Genomic DNA, 17,198 nt, shown 5'->3' with positions numbered 1-17,198 from the left:
TCACTGTTTATAATAATATGTAGTCTATCTCTTTAACATCTCATCTTTCAAAAGGCTATTGCATAGGTAATACTATTAAATGGTGGAGGGTAAATATGCTTGGTTATCATATCACGTCTTGGTCTCGCAGGAAATATCCTTAGTATGACGATATCGATGATAGAGCCGGGAAGGGGAGTAATTTTAAGACATTTTTGAAGAAGAAGGAAACAGTAGAGATTATGAAGAGAGAGTCGACGTCTATGAAGAGGATAGACATGTCGGAAAATGAACTCAAACAAGAGAAGTTAGTCATCACTTGCTTGTCACAAATAAAAAATTACTATTATTTACCAATCGGCTATTAATAAGCGTTGTTTGAAGTATCAGAATTTTATTTTTGTCCTATGTTCTTTTTACAGGAGGAGACTCGGGAGTCCGATTATAACATGTAGGGCTACCTTAAGGAAAGCAAGGAAAGAAGGTATGTCTGGAAAACTTCTTCCAGTGAGGTTAGATGAGTAATAGCTCCGGCATCCATGCTGGCCCTCTTCCCCTCAGCAATTGTCCAAAAGAGGTTTGAGCCCACTACTGGTGACAGGTCATACACATCTTCATTTTTCTCCACCTTTTTTCTAATCCCCATGGGCATTCATGTCCAGATTAACCACCAAAATTGAAGCCAGTGAAGCACATTTGATGTAGTTGTGCAATGTACAAAGTGAACCAGTCGGATTTTGAGGTTAAAGGAACAGACAACCTACCCTACCAAGGACCACTTTTGCTTGTTCTATACATCTCTGATGGTAAAACAATCATGGCAACTGTACTATCCCCTGTAGGTGCAAAAAGACCAGATAAAGGAGTAGGTGGTCGAGAGGAGGAGTTGTTGGAAGCAGTGCTCGGCGACCTGGCAGAATTTTGTGGACATGTTGTGCTTTAGCGAAATAACACGTGGAAATAAGGTAGTTACCATTTCCCAGGAAAGACTGGTTCACAACAACTCCCAAAAATTTGCAAGCTGAGATTACTTTCAAATTGAAGTTCGTGAGCTGAATCATATTTTTAACACTGGTAGATTCTAGGGAGAATTATTAACTCTGGCAACAAGAGCAAAAACAAATACCATTTTTTTTCCATACTCTTTATTATGACTTTTACATCCAGCAAACTCATCTACCTATACTGAACCAGCCCCCACTGAGCCAGAGGCACAGTCCCCGAAGTCTGGGTTTCCAAGAGACTGGACAGCTGTAAGAATAACCCTGACTAATAAAAACCCGAGTAAGCTGTATGTTCTGCCATAATATCTTTTTTTTTTAATATTCCAAATAATGTTTCGCTATTTGCTCTCTCAGGAATGTTAACAATTCAGACAGTGAAGTTTGATCAGAAGATTGTCAAGGCAGCTGCTCTTATAATCAGTAGTAGCAAGCTGTGCTTCGTTGCAAAAAAAAACAAAATAGGTTCTTTGGCCGACGAAAGTATGAATCGCCACCGCCGGTTACACGAGACAACAGAGACGATTCTCTACAAAATTTTATCGAGCTGATCTTTACAGGTCAACTAATTCCTGTTATTTGCAATTCATCTCTGGTGCTGTACGTTTGTTGGAGAGTAAATGCACAAACACGGGCCGGGAGAACAAAGATTGGTAAATGTAACAACAAGCCGGTTCTATATTGGTAATGCCCAGATACAAGTTGAGACTTGCTGCCTTGGGCAGTTACAATACATGTTTCGCAATTCACTCATTCTGGCATCTGGGACGAACCATACAACACCGTAGAAATTGACCAGAATAAACGACGGTAATATTCAACAAAGGCTAGTAGCCTTTCTTCAGTCGGCAAGTGGAGACAGTACAGCGAGTGGTTCGAAGTACAGTACCTCGCTCCGTGACACCAAACGTAACCGCTTATTTTTACTTCATTTTCGTAATTGAAAAAAAACACACTGATATTTTGGCTTACACATACTTTCACACAAAACTCGACCGTAGTATGATGACAAATATGCAGTTAATCCTTGAAGGTGTTTGCTTCTCTTTGCCTCCCTGAAAATCTGGCGTTCAAAATTGTACAATGAATTTGACCACACGTTGAGTTGAAATGCTAACCCCTTTTCCCCCCTTATTTTGAAACGTCAAATGAAGAGGGAGAAACAGACTCAACCCTTGTCAGGTGACCAGGCAAAGACAAGGCACACCACTACTACTACGTATACCCAGATTGATGATACGGAACAACGCAACCGGAAGGACAAAAACCTGAGGGTTTGGACAAGGTCACGACGTGGCGATACACATCCCAAATTCTACCAAACAGAACATGGGCGTGGCCAACTCAAAACGGCCCAAATAGCAGACTTTCCTGTGTAGGAGTCCTGGACGGTGTTCAAAATTACACACGTGCAACTATGACATCTCACAGATTTAGTGTACACATAATGACAGCTGGCACGGCCACCTGTTTGGTTCGTATCTGGGATAAGAATTCCCCAAGCCACCTACGGCTCATAAATCACAACAAGCAGCAGCAACAACAAAAAGCTGGGCAAATAAAAAACACCACATAATAAAACAAATTTCATGGATATTTGGGGTCTTAAGACTCTTGTTCATTACTGTGTTGTTAAATGTTCCATTACAGTAACTGTTCTGTTTTCAGTCGTAGGAAATTTCTCCCATGTGAAGACACGGCCATCATAAGATGGCTGAAAGAAAATCTGAGCTCCAAACAGAAGTGGAAGGAGATGGAGAGGCAGAAGATACAGAGTTGTCCATCTCACAGAGTCATTGTACACATACCAAGCCCAAGAGCGACAATTTGCAACACAATTTGCGACAAAAGAACCTTAACAAGTTAGGTCTAGATGAAATAGCATCCTCTCGCCAGCGACCGGTTTCTGCAACTAAAGAAAGGCCGTTTGTATCACGCAGCACACTCACATATCCATCCGCCACGGCAATTTATACCTGCTAAAACAGAAGGGTTTTTTTCTGAACATAATGTAACTACTTACTGTGAAAATAAATCCCAATCATGAAATAATGGCAGACAAATTAAAAACGAACAGTTGTTTACTCGATGATTTGTTATTCAGTCGCACTACTTTCTGGCGGCACTTGCGTATATCGTGTCTGGGGGGGGGGGGGGGTATTCGGTGGCGTGACTCCGCGAGGCTCAACCTAGGGGTGGTCATGGTGTCGCCTCCTTGGAAACACAGATTTCATTTGCATACCTGGATAATAGTATATTTTACACACCAAAGGACAAGGTGGATATTGATATCCCAAAGAATACAATCCATGTAAACTGAAGTTTTACACAACCAGGTTTAATAGAATACACCCTAATTCTTTGGTTTCCAAGGATGAACACAAGAGTCGCTTTGTTTGACTCAGTGAGAGGGAATCGAAGAACCCAGGAACCACAATAGCGAACCTTTACGCAAAGAGAATTGTAGAGAAGGGCAGGAAGGTGGCATTGGAAGTAGATAAACAGCATGAGAAGTGGGGAAGTCAGCCCATCATCAAAACCAGATGATTATAAGACATCAGATTTACAGTTCTTAGGAGACATATAAGGAAAGTGGATACAAGCTGCAGTAATAGGCGGCATTTAAAATACATAAATAGACAAACAAAAAGGAGAGACCCAGGGGTGATACCGAGGGCGGTTGAGCAAACATTCTTTTCGACGGAGGGGCTGAAAAGGAGGTGTTGTAAAGTATCCCCCAAGATAAACAACTGAATCTTTCAAAATGGGGAAGATATTTCCTTGCTACAAGGAAAATCTAACAAGGAAAAAGGAAAATTTGTTATTCTTTGACAAAAATGTTATCTTTCACTAAGTGTAACGTGCTTCATATGAGACCCACGTAATATGGCCACTTGGACCAGGCGGCGACCATGAGGACACATGGATAAGTAGGATTCGTTTTTCACAGGACACTTTTGGAGCAGTCTAATGCATTTTAGTTCTATTATTTGCCCATTGAATTTGGTTGTATTGATATTAGTAGTTACTTAAAATGTTATGGGAGACGCCTCCACAGGTGACAAGCAGGACTTGTATATGTGTAACATGGACACTAGTTTTACTTTTGGAACACTTTACGACAATTAGAGCCATTAATTGCCCTGTGCTGCATTTGGTTGCGTTGATATCAGTTGTTGCATTTGGTTGCGTTGATATCAGTTGTTACATAAACTGTTGGAAGACGCCTCCATAAGTGACGACAAGCAGGACTTTTGTATGTGCGTAACAGGAAAAATGAACTTGTGTCGGGTATTTTAATGATCACTTACATTAAAAGTTATATACACAAAAAAATGTACATGAACATATTGCACGTGGAACTGTACAAGATTAACTGACAGCTGGTGCAGGTATAAATGCATGAAACTAATTACGTTACACTTTTGCAGCACTATAATACCATCATTTGCCAATTTGTGACAAGTAGATTTTTTGTATATGTGTAACAGCGACAATAGTTAAACTTTTGGCACACTATGTGTACAACAAAATGTACATGAACATGCAACATCGAACAATCAGCTGGTGCAGGTATTAATGCATGAAATTAATTAGGTTACATGTCTAATTGTTGAATGTTTTGTCATAAATACACTGGACGTGTTAGAGCAATGAAGCACATTCACTAAGTGTGACGTGCTTTCAAACTGAGACCACCGTGATAATTTTGGCCAAACATATATTGGGTCAGACGGCGGCAAGTGGCGACCATGAACATGTTGTACATGATATAAGCTTTACTGACAGCTGGTGCGGGTATCAATGCATGAAAATGATTGGGTTATAGTTTTCATAGTTGAGTTTTCGTCATGCAGTAATTATTAGAAACAGGGAATCTCAGTCGATAACCCTACCGACAAACATACACACCTTCTTAGATCTCCACCACTTTCTGGGCCCCTTGGAAATCAGCTCATGGCTGAAGGGGCCACCCAGATGTTTAAAGATGAAATAAATGAATAAATAGAGTACAGAGGATCTGACCGAGGCAGGAGGCAAAAGGGTGTAGACCTGGTATGAATGCATGAAACTAAGTACACTAGGTTACCGTTTTAAAAAGCCAGAAGAACCAGCCCGTGTCCACCTTCTGACCGACACCACAGATGCCAACTCGGTGGCAAGCGTCAAACCACCCTAAACCCAATGTTGAATTTTTGTCATGCAGGAATGTTAGAGCAATGAAGCAGTGGAAAACGCCGATCTACATCTGAGACAAGAAAAACTTGAGGGATATGAAACAAAGAGGCACAGGCTGGTCCCGGAGAAGATAAGATATGCCGTCAGGAAGGGCTGTTTCAAGCCCAGAGTTAGAGCATTGTTAGGATTTAAATGCAGTTATGTGTTATTTGAATTGCAATATGACGTGAACGTTTGGTGTGTCATGTGAGGTTGAATTGTTAGTGTTACGACTATCATTGCAATGGTTTTGGTTTGTTGAAATTCTGTTGTAATGTCTACCCGGACTGGGATCACAAAGTAATTCCTGTTTCCCTCTGTCCATTTACACCTTGTAATAAAGCTGAAATAGATTTTTTTTTAAAGAAGAATGTCATGGCTTCCTCTGTTTTCCTGCATGATGTTTCTGCTGTTCAGCCTACCAAGTCGGTGAAGCCTACCAGGCAGGCAGCTATTGGAAAACCACAGGTACAGTATAGTAAAAGCAGTGTCTTACAACACCACAAACTGTTCTGAAGACGAAATATGTTCTTAGGACGAAACGGAGAACGGCTTCAAAAGGCAGCTCGTCCATCGGGAAGAATCATGAGAAGATGCTTACTAATAGATAACTTAGGCCGACGACGTAGAAAACTATGTCGGTGTACATGTGTAATGTATGTATCGTAGTTAAGGGGACACCCTGGATAAACCTTGAAGGTTTCTGGTTTCCCTTGCATTTCTTAAAAATTCATTTCTACTTTCTGTTCATTTATGTTATGTTTTACGTGAGAATAAACAATACAATATGCAAGCTCAGATACAGCAGACTAAATATGAGCTTGGTATGTTATCTCATCAACTAGATAAAGTTATACGTTATTTATGAAGACATTTGTAGTTTAACCATAAAAGGGAAATAACAAAGACATTGATTTTAAAACCACCAGTTTTTATATATCCTTCGTCCTTTAAGGCATCCAGAGCATTTTATGTGGCTTTAAAACTGCAAATATTCTAGTTGCTGTGATCTTTATGAAATTGGCATTTAATACCACTGTTTATCACATTTGCGTGATGATTACATGTTAAAAGCGCTCAAAAGCTGCGCGAAAATAAGCTACACAATTACCCCTTGAGTTTCACGCACCTAGTGCAATTAGACTGAAACAGAACGCAAACCGTTCTTTTCGTCGGTAATGGACCGATCCCGTCAAACACCATTATATAGAACCCCATGTTCTATTTGGAATACCTCCGTCAAACCAGCGCTAGTAGGACAGGCAGGGTATATATATCTGGGACAGATTTCTCTCTGCATTGGCTCCATGAATGCTCAGGAAAAAAACGAAATGAAAAAGAAAACATCTCGGGCACTCAAGGAGACGGGGCTTATGTTTGTTGCACATTGCCAACTATTCCTAAGTCCGGAGAGTACCGCCTCTTTTGTACTTAATGTGTGATTCTGGTGTTCGACTGGAACGGTCCATTCTCTGCATGTTCCGGCGACGTGACTTCACGTTAAAAAAAAAAGGATGACAGCGACAGTGCTGACAGTGCTTGGATTTTCTATCAGTGCTCACCGCACAACGACATCGCATCTTTGCTCTTTGAATGTCGATATGTATTGGTATAGTCTTATTGAAATTTACTATGTGTAGAAATGACTAAAAAATTGAGTTCTTTTATTCGAATTTGAAGCCACATGAAGTGCTCTGGATGCCTTTCCTGTAACAATCCCATAGTCTTGTTTTTATTGTATAATAGTTTATGTTGTACAGAATTGCTTGATGATTAAAGTCCGTGAGTTTGAATAGGAAATGCAACATCTCGTGATACCATTAATGTGCTTGTTACAGGGCACGGTAACATTCGTCATATATAGCTCAGGTCATACAGCAGTGGTGCCCACCATGGAACATGAGATTAGAAGAAAAGAAGACAAAGGCTATGATCTTCAGACCACCACATGAAGCAGGGACAGTAGTGGACAACCTCAAGGTCGCCGGCAAAGATATAGCAGTGATAAAAGAAATGAAACTGGTGGGAATAACATTAGATTAAAACCTCACATACAGCATCCATGTCAACACACAGAGAAAGACCTGACTAGGACGCATGGAAATTGTTGGGCAACCCTGGCTGTGAGCGCTAAACAGCCAAACCAAGAAATAGATGAATAAACTGCAAGTGGTCCGGTAGCAAATAAGTTCAGTGATATGGTAATTCACATTTACATCAACTTCCCTATTTCTCTCATTACACTCAAGGTGCGAGAGGCCTGTTGAAATATTGACAAATGTTTGTCTTTAGAACCCATAGCTAACATAATTAAAGCCGGGAGACCTACACGTGATAGAACTACACGTAAGTAACGGCCACAAAATTCGGACACAAATCACAATCAGGACATAAATAGACGGCCAAGAATCCTTGATACACGTCCAGCAAACCTGGAGTTCGCAAATATCCAGGTCAAACAATTCATACTCAAACAGTAAACATACAACGGTCATCAAATGGCCGAGAGAGACAGCTGTATTTTACACGGCCTGAAACACCCCCAAAATAGTCAAACAGTTTTGGTCAAGGGGTAAAAAAACTTTAAAACCGGAGACTGAACTTTCAATATTCAAACAGTCGACAAAAAGCGGCTTGCATTCTGCGAGCGAAAACCTAAGTCCGCTAAAACATGGTTTTAAAATACAACCACCAAAAAAGCAAGCAAAATAAAAATGCCAGGCCACAGAGCCAACTGATTAAACAGGCAAATACAGGTCTAAATTCTGCAACCAAAAGTTAAGCCCGCCAAAAAGCAGGCAAGCTAATAATGCCCGACCACAAAGTCAACTGAAGCCAGACTGCACCTGGTGTCTGGCGTAAATTTGCATCACAAAAACGTTTCTTTTGTTCGTTAATTTGCATTGGCGCCAGACAATAAACACCCTAAACATGTCTGAACATGTTTCAACAGACAGCTGTATAGGTAAACGAAACTGACAATAACAAATTCGGCGACACATAACCACCACAAAGACGGATTCAAACGCACTGAGTAAGGAATTCCATCAGAAAAGCACTAAGATCGGATGTTCAAATTCATCCTGTAAAAGCAAAAGTATTAAACCATCAGATTCGGTGACATATACTCGACACACAGCCGGATTCTAACACACTGAGCTAGTCACAAGATCTAGAGTATCAGCCTCTTTCGCGCCATTCGCTTTAGGCGTGTAACTTGATAGTATATGTATCATGTTACACTCAAAGAAGGAATGGCGCGAAGCCAGGCGCCCGACCTATTGATCCAACGGAAAGGATCATGACTTCAGAAATTAGCTATGTGCCGTTTGTTTTATACCAGTTAATATAGAAGTCTTGTAACTGTAACGTTAAGATAAATTTGAAAGACATTGTATAAAGCCGGCGTCACAATTCATGCGAGCGTCGGCCGAATTTCAAAATCGCCCGAGTGTCGACCGTATTTTTCAATGAAAATCTCGGGCGACGTCCGTAGAACACTAAAAACTAAAAATCCCCCATGAGATAGTACCACCTCTTGGGCATGGACGAAGTCAGAATCGACTAACCTGGTAAAAGGCCAATATCTGGACTAATTTTTTTCTAAAAATTGCCCGAAGCCCGCGTAATAGACAGAGCGTCGGCCGTATACTTTGGCTGAAAATGCACATTTGAAGCTTGCCAACACGTCGGCCGAGCTGAATTTCTTATTTGTGACGGGGGCTTTAGGACACACTGAAAACAAATCAATCGTCTGATATCTATGTAATGATACACGATTTCGTTCTTTCGTCAAGCAACGCGTCAAGAATATAACGGGAGTCGCCCAAACATAGGAAGTTTTTTGAAGCGCTCGAACTCACGGCGCTCCATTGCTGGTTGCCAGAGAATGGTCATGTTTCAATGAATGAATTTTGAACACATTCACCTAAAGAACATACATGGACAAGAAATGTATTCAAAATGTTCATGGGCCCTTCACGCTCCGAGTTACAAGCGGCAAACGCTGTGAGACGTTTTCACGAATGTACCTTCTGATTGAGTGCTACGCCAGATAGTGTGCCTAATTTAGTACGCTTTGGTAATTTTGCTCTCTTCGGAAGTTGGTGATGAAGTTAGGGAAATGTAAATAAGGCTTGATGCCTGCTATATTCTAGCTTTCTTTTGACCGCAAAATTTTGACTGTGTGCACTTCTAACGTCATGTGAGAAGGGCTATATCTAGCGCATCCCAGCTCATGTTTTGGCGGGAAATAGGCTACTACGCACTTTGCGCGCGGCCCGGCGTACGTCTTGCTTGCGACCCGACTTACAAAATCATAACGAAAAAACGACACCGCTTACATCAACAATACTCCGTCCACTTATTGGGAAATATCTCCTTTTCATAGACTGTACACATATTTCCTTTTCATAGACTGTACCAATCACATGTTAGAGCGTTACAAAGCTGTGCGTTGAATCGTTCGGCCACCATCGCGGCCCCCCAAAATGGCGGGAAAACAACGTTGCCAGACGGCAGCGATGTTTACGTTGCTTTCTTTGGTCGGTTTTCTTCTCAGCAAACACTTAAAGACCCAATTTTCTTGTGTTTTATGAAGTTATATTTCTTATGTGTATGATAGTTGTATATCTGCTTGGCACAGGTCGTATATTCAGGTGTCGGGCCGTCTAGCTACGCAGTGACCCTCTACTCAGCGCTGCCATCATTAATGTCAAAATACTATTCTCGACAAAACAAGAAATGAATATGTACACATATGTTTTGAATGCAAATGAAAAATTATGTGCATGGACTTGGTTTATTTATCTTCCTTATGAGCATAGTCAGTGGACACAAACACGGCGTACTTATGCATAACAAGATCACTAAAAAGTCCCTCCTAAGTTAGGGCGCGTCCTAAGTTCGGGCAACCCCCGTTAGCGATGCTGTGTGACCGTAATTGGATACATATAAAGTGTTGCGAGATACGTGATAAGATGTTAAGATATTACCAAAACCGTGCCATGGACTCACTCACTTCATCGATAAGCAAGATCAGCACCTCTTGAATTTATAGTACTATTTGAAGATTTCAACCTATTAAATATTTACGGGGAATCTAACCCCTCAACCCCTCTCCGCAATACGGTATGCTAATTAATCAGAAACGTGTATACCTGACTCAGAGTCGGACTTAACACAGACGGTCCATACTCCGACCCGAGGGGAAAGTCTTCTAGACCTCGCTCCTATGTCGAACCCAGAACTAGAAGAACAAACCTGCACCATTCTTGGCATTAGTGACCACGAGGCAGTCAAAATGACAACACATATCAAGCCAAACAAAAAGGAACAACGTACATTAACCCTTTACAAGAAGGCAGCTAAAAATTACCCATGGATTGCTTCGTAGACAGCAGCATGGTACATTGAAGCAGCAAAAAAAACACATCCGTGGCATATGATTAAATGAATAAAACAACAATGGGCTTTGGGTGATCAGCTCCGGTGTATATTTTCTTTTCAGTTTCACAAGAGATAGAAAAAATGCTGATAATTTGGTAAGTGTACTTCTGGCGTTTCCCTACTCCATGTTTCGTGGAGGGAAAAGAGATCTTATTTTATTTTTCTAAGCTATCTCCCTCGAGTTTCTTTTCCATCCCATGGATATTCCAGAAACCTATGGATATAGAGCCTGGGAACATGTGTGTAACGTTCACGCTATCATGATTTTTTAGTATTCCCTGCTTTTACAATTAAGATGTGCACTTGGCTAAGGCAGAAGAAGAAAAAGGGCAGATTACTCTAACATTATCCTGTCTCTATGTAGCTACTGCAATACATAAAAGTTTGCTCTCAGTAAAAAGAACAGACATTCATTGGATTCCTATATCTATGAAATTGTTCAGTTGTTCTGCCTGTCCAAAGAGGTATTCTTGGTAATGCATATGCTAGTCCTTTATACTCTCCGAATCATTTAAGGGCTGACGTATCCATATTTGACGTATTAGCACAGGATGTTGCAGGTTTTGCGTCCAGGGGTTATGTAATTGTCGGAGATTTTAATGTCCAGGAAGGATCCTTAAAAGATTTCGCCGACGAAGCACCAAAGAAATTCTGATAACAACCCACCCAACACTTTCGGCAAAGATCTGACTGATCTATGCTAACGTTACCAAACCAAACATCCTATGATATCTAAACGGCAGATACACGTGCTAACAGCTCGGTGGCTGTAGCACGGTGGATTATTTCATATCTAGTAGTAACCTCTTCCACAAGATATGTATATATTTAGGGTACATCCATTGACAGAATTTTCTGACCATTGTATGGGTTCGCTAATATAAATATCAATACATTTCTTCAACAACCACAAAACAAAACATCAACCAAAACCAGTATGCAGCCTTTCCCAGGCAGATTTGTGTGGGACCGAACTCCCACGAAAAGTTTACAAAAGGCTTTACGAATCCAGACAATAACGCTAAAGCTTAAAAATTTATGTCGGTAACCGACAAAATCCGAGAACTAAGTCTTAACATAGACAAAGAATTTCACCAATTCCAGGATATCATGGAAATGTCGGGAAAATGTATCTAATGGCAAAACATAAAACATAAAACATTGAGAGATAGCAACTGCTGCCTTAAACATCACAATTTTCCACAGCAGTGGAAAGAGCCACTTGTTACAACTGCCCGCAAGAAGTCAAGACCACACTTTCCAACAGATTACGGCCAGATTTATTTGGTCAGCTGCGTGGGCAAGGTGTACGAAGGGCTTGCTTGATGCTCTCCTACAAGACACCGCCAACTCACTGTTACAATCACAGCATGGATTCCTACCGAAGAGTCCAACTGTCTCAGCTTTGTCTTTGATCCACACTTAATAGTAAGCCCAAGTTAGACATCCATTTGTCAGCCGCGCCTTCTATACCGTAGACCACGGCCACCTACTTCTAACTTTGGCAGACTTTGGGCTGAGGGGTGACCTGTGGTTACCCACACGAAAGTACCTGGACGGCAGGTCATGGTAGGTTAAATGGACCACCTGTTGGTCCAAAGCACATGCCGTTCTGACAGGAATGCCTCAAGGAGGTTGTTATTACTGCTGCTCTTTGTTATTTGCATCGATTCACTGGATGCCTGTCTACCGTCCTTTGTGGTACGCCTAATGGTGGTTATACCGGCTATATAGATACAGATACAGAAAGTACGCCGATGACCTTACAAACTCAGAGTTCTTGATATGGTCGCTTCCCGTCCACACCCAGACGGCACTGGGTGTAATCACTGAGTGGGCTGAGCTTTTTTTTTTCGCTGGCAACTAATACGAAGAAGACCGAGGATATGGAGACGCTAGGAGAAAGGAGAACGTTCCCGTACCCTAACACCCTTCAGTAGGCGGCCAGCAAATCCAAAGGGTTACAACTAGGGGTGGGTACCGGTACCGTGTACCGGTGCAAAACCGGTATTTTCTTATGGACCGGTCCAAAAAAACCGGTCTAGAAAAAAATCAGTGGACCGGCCTATGGACCGATTAGAAAATAGTACCAGGCTACCAGCATGCGGTCACGCGTAACCGGTCTAATACAAAATAAGCAGATTTAACGAGTCGTGGTTTCATGTAGATGAGTCAACAGCCGGCGAGTGCACATTAGTGTGCACCGAGAATAATCACTTTATTCTAATATACAATTTGAACATAATTTGTAGGACTCACAGAGACCTTTACTTGTGTCTCGCTCTCCAAAATATGATGTACTGCGACACTACTCCTTTAATCAGGTACAGGTACAGGTCCGGACCTGTACCTGACCCTCTGGACCTGGACCTGACCTGAATTTTCTGTACCGGTACCCAGCCCTAGTTACAACGTTCATCGACAAGCTTCTTGGCGTACCATCTTCCGCTGACCTAACATGGGACTCTCACATTCACAATTTCCTACCTCGCTGTCGCCAAGAACGCAGGACTTTCCTCGGACGCACTTACACACATCTACCTCTTATTCGATCTGCCTTGTTTGTTCAACCACCTGACTCACACAATTGTCGGCGTGTATAAACGGTGCTGTCGATTCATCCGCATTTCGTTGTCATCTAGACGTGAAAATGCAACGCTACGTGCCCTCCAGAGTATCTTGGACGATAAGGACCACCCTTTGAACAATCAAAATATCTCGCCCAGTACACACTGGTTACAACTTACAACCGCCACCGTGATAGACGGGTTATGAGGTCACAAAGCCGATCAAAGAGGTACGAACTGTCCCACATAATACCTAGAGCTCTGAAGCTGTGCAATAAGAGCTAATCTTATACAATGTAATTATTTTGGAACGACGATACATTTTAACTATATATATACTTTTAACATGTTTGTTCACTTGTGATGTGTGATTGTGATTTTTACACCATTTAATGTAACGATTTCAATTTAATGTAACTATCAACAGATGTCATGATTGATTTCATGTCAACTTGCAAATGTAACATGCAAGTTGATGGTAATAAATCTGGATTTGAACTGACTGTCTAATGCAACTGGAACTGTCTAATGCGCTTCCTGGAACTTACTCAAAGAACTGAAGAACACCAACTCAACAATCCAAGATGAAATTCCGCCTGGCTCTTGGGTAAATCAATTTAAAGCTTTACATCAGAAATGTAGGATAAAACAGCACAATTTTGACACTAGCTGATTAGATGACAAGTCATGTACAAGTTTCATAAATCAATATTAGGTGTAAGGAAGAATGCTAGCAACCTCGCAACAAGGGCTGAACTTGGCAGGTGCCCTGTGTGGATCGAAACATATTCTAGATTGTACTTATGTTACAAAAGATTAAAGAAGTACCAACAAAAATCTTATAATTCAAGACATTTCTTGTTAAAGAGTTAAATCGATCTAAGATTCCATGCTGGCTATCCAATGTTAGGCTAGTAAGATCCTGGAAGACAGAGACCGCAACACATTATACGCTCAGGCTGAAGTCAACCAAAGACTGAAAGACACCTTGGTTCAAATGTTTTACTCAGACCTTAACTCTCCTGACATGAAAGATAATCAAGGAAACATGCTTGTGCATACGTATGAAAACGAAAATACCTTGATTTAAGAAACTTGAGCCATCGACGAGTTATGACGAAGCTAAGGATTGGCTAAGGTTTGGCCCTCCCGACTGAATGTAACATATCTTGCCCTCTTTGGAAATCAACTCGTTGAAGGGGCTACCCAGCCGTCTTATGATAAAACAAATAAATACTGTAAATGACAATGACAGCTGCGGATGCACGTTACCAGTATCTAAGTGCTGTCAGAGATGTAATGCAAAAGCATTCTATGCAATGACTAGCCGAAATTCCAGCACCGGAGAGTGGAATTTTCTTCGACACAAAGTACTCTGGCAACGAGAGCAAATACAAATTTCACATCAACGGAAAAGATAATTAGAGGTGGCTTTAACATCCAGCAAACCCATCTAACTTTGCTGAACCAGCCCCCACTGAGCCAGAGGCACAGTCCCCGAAGTTTGGGTTTCCAAGAGGCTGGGTAGCTGGGGGAATGTCCCTGACTAACAAACCCTGAGTAAGCTGGATGTTCTGCTATAAAGGAAAGAAAAAGATCTATGCCATTTGCTGTTACCAATATCCATATAATTCATATAATCAGATTATAAGTCGTCGGTTCAGATTCATCAGATCCATGGTGTAGCTCCATAGTGTGTGGTTAAATACAGTTGGGGTAGTCCCCTCAAACATGAGACCCCTCAAGATGTAAGGAAACCAAACCCACTCCACTAAAAAGCCGGGTAAGGATTCACTCAGAACATCTCACAAATGGAGAAAATCCTACCATTGGTACACATGGAAGACCCTGTTCACTCACTAACAGAAAGGAACACTGGGTAGTACCATGTGTAGTTGCCCTTGACAAAAATTGGAAGGAAAGATGTGAAGGGGGCATGAAACAGCAACATATTTAGCTTAGTATTAGGCAAAACAGACTATACCGTCACGACTGAAAACCAAGCCAGTCATGAAACAAGCTTATTGAGCAGTTGGCGAGGTAGCTGTGAACCACATACTGTAGGACAAAGACGAAAGAAGCGCCCGGTTTTTATTGGAGTTTAACAAAATCAAAAAGTAGATCTAGAAGTACGCTGCAAACCAAAACGCGGAACCAGAATACTTAGGATTCAATTTCTATCAAAATATCATACAATATGCCACAACTCAAAATAAACCGAGAAAATTGGACATAAAGGCAGGGCCAAACAGCTGCTATCCACCACAACTCAAGAAATATCGTGCAAAACGGCACTCAAGGGTCTACACATGACAAGGCACAGCTAAACGGTCGCTGTATGCCTCAAGTCATAATATATCGTGCAAAACGGCACACAGAGGCACTGTACAGGACAAGGCGATCAGGCAAACGGCTGCTATATAGACAGGATGTCTCCCGAAACGTGAAATTGGGTGGAAATTTCCACTCAGAAACAGCAACGTGGCTGAAACACCGCCCTATCAAATGCAAATCAGGGCGGCAATGCAAATCAAGAACCGTCTGGAAACACGTCGCGATTCGCACTAAGGCTCAAACGCAGCGAAATACCAGACAATACTAACAAACTGACAAATACAAGCCTGCTCAAGATGTGGTAAGAGTAAAAATATCATCAAGACTTAAGCCACAGACCAAAAAAGTAAGGTAGTCAGGCTCTGCCATGTCAACAAATGCCCTCACCCAAAGACACTCACAGCGGAACTGGCGCGAAGTGCTCCAAACGAGTGAAGCGTTCTCTTTATAATCCATCCGCAACAACATTTGGCTAGCTTCGGAAGTGAAAATAAAACACCGTTGAAGCCCCTTTTAGGCACTCAAATTCAGCACGATGATACTTAGCGTATAAACCATATGACAAAATACATTTCAGTTAGTTGGGTGTTGCTTTTTTTGGGCAACGCTCTAATTTCTGCCGGCACATGGATATGTCGAGGATAGTAAAACAGCACGTAAGGCTGACGTAACTATCCAGATCAGTAGAATCTGGGGCTGCACTACGTAACACTCTCTCATTGGTCGAACGGATGATTGTCATTATCTTATTGGCGGAACTGATGATTGTGACGGACAGTCAGAATCTGCCAATTACGCGCTGCCAGGTGTCAGTTCAGGCGCCGTGGATTCCTGTATTCGGCGGGAAATTATCCCGCTGCGACGTGTTTTACCTTGCTCAGAACGTTGAAGAAGGTGTATCTATTACCCTTTACCTACACTAGGAATGTAAGATTACAATATTACTGTTACCAACAGAATGTTATTTAAAAAGGATAAAGGTGTAGGACGCAGATACATGTTCATTCTGCGACGAAAAAAACACTTTCGGCTAGTTCACAATCAGGTGTACCCAAAACTTGCCACTGGGGGCCAAAATTCAACTTCATTATTACCTTCGTCAAGAAGGTTATTCGTTGATGCTTGTCTGTGTGTCTGTTAGTGAACAGAATAAGTCGAGAACGCCTGGATGGTTTGTTGTCGTAGTTGGTGTGTCGGTGTGTATGTGGGAAATCTCAAGATGATTAGATTTTGGGCGAAGTGCTTTGCATAATTAACGAGAAAAGTGTAAAAATGTGTTATATTGTATGCTAGAGCATTGTGTTCTGCCTGGGACGTGTTGCCGGTGTTGTTTCGAGGGGTCAAGGATAAGTGGTAGGGTTGCGTATTTGTCATGTGGGAGGCAGGAAACTTAATAGTTGGGACAAATTGGCTTGTCACTCAAGCTGTCCGCAGTGGTATGAGAAAGCTAGCAGCAGAAAGTGGTGTGGAATTTGGTGGAAGCAGACCAAAATTGGATATACACTGCCTTACATCAGGAAGAACAATCAGTAGTGGTGTGTCACAGCATGGGGATAGGACGGTGTTTAGGGTAGGTGGGTTAACCATGTTATATCTAGGAAGGAAGAGGTGATTTATTAAACACTGGTCACTTTAAATTTGGAAAAACACC

This window comes from Branchiostoma lanceolatum, chromosome 4 (genome assembly GCF_035083965.1).
Source record: "Branchiostoma lanceolatum isolate klBraLanc5 chromosome 4, klBraLanc5.hap2, whole genome shotgun sequence".
Taxonomy (NCBI): Eukaryota; Metazoa; Chordata; class Leptocardii; order Amphioxiformes; family Branchiostomatidae; genus Branchiostoma; species Branchiostoma lanceolatum.
The sequence above is the reverse complement of the archived record's forward strand: the minus strand, read 5'-3'. Positions refer to the sequence as shown.